We start from the raw sequence: 6209 nt of genomic DNA, 5'->3' as shown, positions 1-6209 counted from the left end.
GAACTCTTAATATGCTATTTGGGGAAAAAGAAGAAATGATTCCAAGAAGGTTGGCATCTTCCGCAGCCTGGTAAAATCTGATAACACTTCCTTGCAGATTCCGAAGCTCTCTTGGATGAAGCTGAAAGCTGTAATTGATTTCCCCACAGTAATAAAGAGGGAAGCAAGGTCTCCTGCCTCTAAGAGACCCCTTCCCTGCCAGCATATACCAGTCACTCCCCACCCAGATCAACTCCTGCTTAAGCCTGGACTTAGACTTCTGGCTTTGTCTACACATCCTTTGTTTCCTTTCCCACCTCACTTCCAAAAGGTTGACTCGCAAAGCATTTCTTTGACTCACTTTTGGCATTTTACTCCTGGAATTAAAAATTAGCATGCAAAGTTGGGGTGGCTGGCCCTGTGTGTTGTCTGGGGGGTTCATCTACACTCCTCGTTGATAATCTTGTGAGATGCTAGTTTGGGGATGAGGGGTGTAGAATTAGCAGATGGGTTCTTTCTCTACAATTTTGGGGAATGGGCAAGTGACATGGTTGACTGACTCTTCAGCTGCTGCCCCAAACAAGAAAAAGGTGACAACTTCCTTTTTCTAGTAGCAAAGACCATCTTAAGGATTCCAAGTAAGAGAGGTACATGGCTGCTCAGTCAGAAAGCCTGTGACTCTTCATCTCAAGGTTGTGAGTTGGAGCCCCATGTTGGGTGTAAAGATTACTTAAAAAAAATAATAAAGTCTTTAAAAAAAAAAGAGTTCCAAGTAAGAATGTTTGCATATTCAGTTGAGAGTGGTGTACAAATGAGCATCGTGGGTAGTACTGGAAATAAAGTCATCTCCACAAATAAATGCTAACTAGAATATCATTCTCTCTTCCCTACAAACACGATTTCTGCCCTTTCCATAATGGTTTCCCTAGCTTGATATAATGAATTGAAAACAATTTAGTAAACCATTTGTATCTTCCACATGTGCAGTTAATAATGCAGTGGCCCATCTCAGTGCCTTTACTGTGTAAGACTAAAACTGTATGTCGCTGTGAATTTTTACACTTTAGTGGGAATGAAGTGGGCTCTCGCATTTTTATAAGGCTTACGGTTTTATCGTTATTTTTAAATAAATTTAATTAAGATTAAGTTAAGCCTCAAAGAGCAGTCTGGTTTTGTTTTTTTGTTGTGTTTTTTTCCCCTTTTAATGATTAGGCTTTGACGCAAGTCGAGTCTATTTATAGCAGTGATGGTTACTTTTTTGGTGAAAACGGTGACCGACCACTAATCGTTCCAAATGAGCAGACTTTTGGGGGCGGGGGGGGGCTAAGATTTTATTTATTAGAGAGAGAGGGAGGGAGGGCGAGCACTCGTGGGGGAGGTGCAGGGGGAGAGGGAGAAGCAGGCTCCCTGCTGAGCAGGGAGTCTGACATGGGGCCCAGTTCCAGGACCCTGAGATCATGACCTGAGCTGAAGTCAGACACTTAAACCGACTGAGTCACGCAGGGGCCCCTCTTTTTTTTTTTAATATTTTGGGGTTCCTGGGTGTCTCAGTCGTTAAACGTCGGACTTCTGCTCAGGTCATGATCCCAGAGTGCTGGGATCAAGCCCCACTTAAGGCTCGCTGCTCAGCGGGGAGCCTGCTTCTCTCTCCCAGGCCCCCTGCTTGTGTTCCCTCTCTTCGCTGTCTTTCTCTGTCAAATAAATAAAATCTTTTAAAAATGTATTTATTTTAGGGAGAGAGAGAGAGAGAGAGTGTGTGTGTGCGCGCGGGGGGGGGGCGTGGGGGGGCGTGGGGAGGGGCTGAAGGAGAGGGAAAGCAGACTCCCCGCTGAGCAAGGAGCCGGACTAGGGAACAAGGGTTTCCGTTTCCTAAGAGGGAAGATTCTGAGATCCTGACCCTAGTGGAAACCAAGAGTCAGACCCGTAAGGCTCTGAGCCACTCAGCCCCCCGCCCCCGCAAGCAGCCTTCTCCTAAGGCTGCTGCAAACCCCAGCGAGGACCCACCCCCTCCCGCGCCCCCCCACCCCCACCCCTGCGTTCCAGTCCGGACTCTGCAGCTCGCTCGCTGTCCTCTTGATTGAAGCCCCCACCCTGCCAGGTCTCTGTTTCTCTATGTGGAAAATGAGATGATCCCTAAAGTCATTTCCGTTGCTGACGGCTACGTTTTGAAACAAATGTATTTACAACCAGGCTTAGCAACAGTTGCCATACCCCGGCTCGGGCTCGAAGAAGAGGCCAGGGTCGGAACAAGGGAGGAGCCGAAGGAAGAACAGGAGTGGGGGTGGGGGGAGGGGGCAGATGTGCCATGCTGGTGCGGGAAGCGCGGTTCGCTGAGTGCCTGGTCCCCCAGTCTCTCTCTGTTCCTTTCTGCTTCCTTCCTGCTTATGCCTTTCACAGGTTGAAGCCCCCCAGAAGCTCGCACCCCTAACTCTAGTGCCTGCTTCCTCTTCCACTGTCAGGGATCCTTGTGATTCCCTTGGGCTCCGGGATAATCAGGATAATCCCCCTGTTTTAAGTGAGCCTGATTGGCAACCTTAATGCCATCTGCACCCTTAGTTCCCCTTGGCCGTGTTGCTGAAGATAGTCACAGAGTCCTGGGGTTAGATCTTGGAACTCCCTGGGGCTATTAACCTTCCCAGCCACAGGAGAGCTGGAAACTGCCTACCTATCTGATATTAAGAACCCCAAGCCCCTGCCCAGGCTGTCCTATGAGAGGACTCTGTGTAGCACATCCTCAGGACAGAATTGGACGTTTTTCTTTGTTTCTTTTTCTTCCTTTCTTTCTTTTCTTCTTTTTCTCCCTTTTCTTTCTTTCTTTCTTTCTTTTTTCTTCCTTTCTTTTGTTTTCTTCCTTTCTTTCTTTTTTCCCTTTTCTTTCTTTCTTGGATTTTATTTCTTTATCTGACAGAGGGAGAGACTGGCAGAGCAGGAACACAAGCAGGGGGAGTGGGAGAGGGAGAAGCAGACTTCCCACTGAGCAGGGAGCCCGAGTCTAGTCGAATCTAGTGGGGCTCGATCCCAGGCCCCGGGGACCACCACCTGAAATGAAGTGACGGCTCTTCCACATAGGCATACCCCTCGGCCTGACAACCTCACCTCTAGGAATGTATCCGAGGAAAAGAATTTGATGAAAGCACCAAGATCGCAGTATATAGGTGTTCAACGCTGCATTGTTCATAATCATCAAAAATCAGGCATAGCATAAACCCCCAACTGCAGGGCATTTGCTGAAGAGATTATTTTTCATCCATCCAATACATATAATGTACAGCCTTTAAAAATGATGCTATAGGGACGGCTGGCGGGCTCAGTGAGTGGAGTATGACACCCTTCATCTCGGGGTTGTGAGTTAGAGCCCCATATGGAGTGAAGGGATGACATAAATAAGTAAATAAACAAACCTACCTTTATTTTTTTAAAGATTTTATTTATTTATTTGACAGACAGAAATGACAAGTAGGCAGAGAGGCAGGCAGGGGTGGGGGGAAGCAGGCTCCCTGAGAGCCGGATGCAGGGCTCCATCCCAGGACCCTGAGATCATGACCTGAGTGAAAGGCAGAGGCTTAACCCACTGAGCCCCCAGGCACCCCAACCAACCTACCTTTAAAAAATGACGCTGCTGGGGCGCCTGGGTGGCTCAGTGGGTTACGCCTCTGCCTTTGGCTCTGGTCATGATCTCAGGGTCCTGGGATCGAGCCCCGCATTGGGCTCTCTGCTCAGTGGGGAGCCTGCTTCCCCCTCTCTCTCTACCTACTTGTGATCTCTCTCTCTCTGTCAAATAAATAAATAAAATCTTTCCAAAAAATGATGCTACAGATCTTTAGTCATGAAAATGCGTATTATTAAGTACACAAACTGTCCATACATGCACTGGACACACACAGGGGCTTAAGGCTCATTGTAAAATGTATGTATATGATTCGAAGTGGTGTAATTATTTATTACAGTATTAATAGTAGCAAGAAACCTGGAAGTGGCCCCAGTTTCTGACAAAAACAAATCAGCTAAATAAATAATACATCTATACAGTCAAACACGGGGGAGTAGGTACAGAGAGGTGGATTTCTTTACACCGAAATGGAAAGCAATTATCATTAATTGAGAAACGCAAGCTACAAAATGGCAGTTTGGTGTTATCCCTTTGTGTGTTTTTGGGAAAGGAGATGTTAGTGTGTGTGTACAGGGCAGGCGGAAGTTGTTGCTTTGCACAGTGTTAACACAATTTCATGGGTATCATTCACATTTATCATGATCTTCTTTGTTTTAAAACAGGGTTTTATTTATTTATTTGACAGAGACACAGTGAGAGAGGCAGGAGGGAAGGAATACAAGCAGAGGGAGTAGAAGAGAAAGAAGCAGGCTTCCCATTGAGCAGGGAGCCGGATAACGATGATGGGTTTGATGATGGGTTTGATTCCAGGATGCTGGGATCTTGACCTGAGCCGAAGGCAGACGCTTAATGACAAGCCGCCCAGATGCCCCTTATCATGATCTTTTTTTTTTTTTTTTGAGATTTAAGATTTTATTTATTTGAGGGAGAGTGAGAGCACACAAGCTGGGGGATCTGCAGGCAGAGAGAGAAGCAGGCTTCCCCCTGAGCAAGGAGCCCCATGTGGGGCTCCATCCCAGGACTCTGGAATCATGACCCAAGTCGGAAGGCAGACGCTTAACCGACTGAGCCACCCAGGTGCCCTTATCATGATCTTTTATATGACTAAGACTCTGAAAAACATATGCAAGCATGTGTATGTGTGTATGTATATGTGTAGCCAGTATATGTGTGTTTGTATATGGGAAGAACATGCGTGGGTATTTACTGGGAGAATCTCAGAGAATCTGTCACCAGTGAATTCCTTTGTGGAGTGGGTTTGGGGAGCTGATGTGTGTGTAGTGTGTATTTGTGTGTGGTGGTGTTGGTCAGGGACATTTTACTTTTCACGTTATACCCTTTTGTGCTGTTGGGGCTTTTTTTTTTTAAGAATTCAGATTTTTTAAAAAGATTTTATTTATTTGACAGAGAGATAGACAGAGCCAGATAGCACATGTGGAGGGAATGGCAGAGCTGAAAGAGAGAAGCAGGCTCCCCTGTGAGCACCGAGCCCCATGTGGTGCTTGATCCCAGGACCCCGGGATCATGACCCGAGCCGGAGGCAGAAGCTTAACAACTGAGCCACCCAGGCGCCCCCGCTGGCACTTTTTACAAGCATGTGTTATTTTCATGAGAAAACAATTTTCATACGTGTTTTATGCAGAAAATTCTTAGAAAATCAACAGTGGCTCTCCCTGAGTGGTGTGATCATTGGGTGAAGCAGCAAAATCTGTTCTGTTCTTCCAAAGCTTCCCTGATAACCCAGAGCCATTCTCTTTTTGAGTCCTGTTCTTTTTGTGAGACTGGAAGAGAGTGATACACTCCTCCAGAGATGACCCAGGCCAGGCCAGGGCCCTGCCTTCAGACACATACATTATCTAAGTGATTCAAGACAAATCTTTGCTTATTAGGACAATATTAATAACCTTCTTTGGGAAATACTAATTACCTGTATTCAATGATTATTTTCTTTCTTGATAAGTTACAACTCTATAGACATAAAAATGAATTTTTTAAAAAAGATTTTATTTATTTATTTGACAGACAGAGATCACAAGGAGGCAGAGAGGCAGGCAGAGAGAGAGGAGGAAGCAGGCTTCCCGCCGCGCAGAAAGCCCAATGCGGGGCTCGATCCCAGGACCTTGGGATCATGACCTGAGCTGAAGGCAGAGACTTGAACCCACTGAGCCACCCAGGCGCCCCCATAAAAATGAATTTGTTAAAAAAAAAATCTATTGTCTGTTACGAAGTAACTTTCACATGCATTGCTGCATTTTGAACCTCACAGTGACTCACGCAATTGACAGACAAGGAAACTGACGCTCTGGGAGGTATGTATACATATTGCCATAAATGGGAGAAGGAAGGGAATGAGTGTTTAATGATCACCTCCTATGTGCTGGTTACAGTATATAATTTACTTCATTTTATCTTTATGACAGGTAGGTGTTGTTATTCCCATCCAACAGATGAGGAAATCGAGGCTGTCAGCGGTTCAATAATTTCCCTCAAGGCCCCTGTGTCTCTCCATTAGAGTTGCCATAATGAATTAGCACAGACTGGGTGGCTTATGAACCACAGAAATTTATTTCTCACAGTTCTGGAGGCTGCAAGTCCAAGTCTGCACAGGCTTGTGAGAGCC

This window comes from Neovison vison, chromosome X (genome assembly GCF_020171115.1).
Source record: "Neovison vison isolate M4711 chromosome X, ASM_NN_V1, whole genome shotgun sequence".
In the NCBI taxonomy this organism is placed as follows: Eukaryota; Metazoa; Chordata; class Mammalia; order Carnivora; family Mustelidae; genus Neogale; species Neogale vison.
This window is presented reverse-complemented; position numbering follows the sequence as displayed.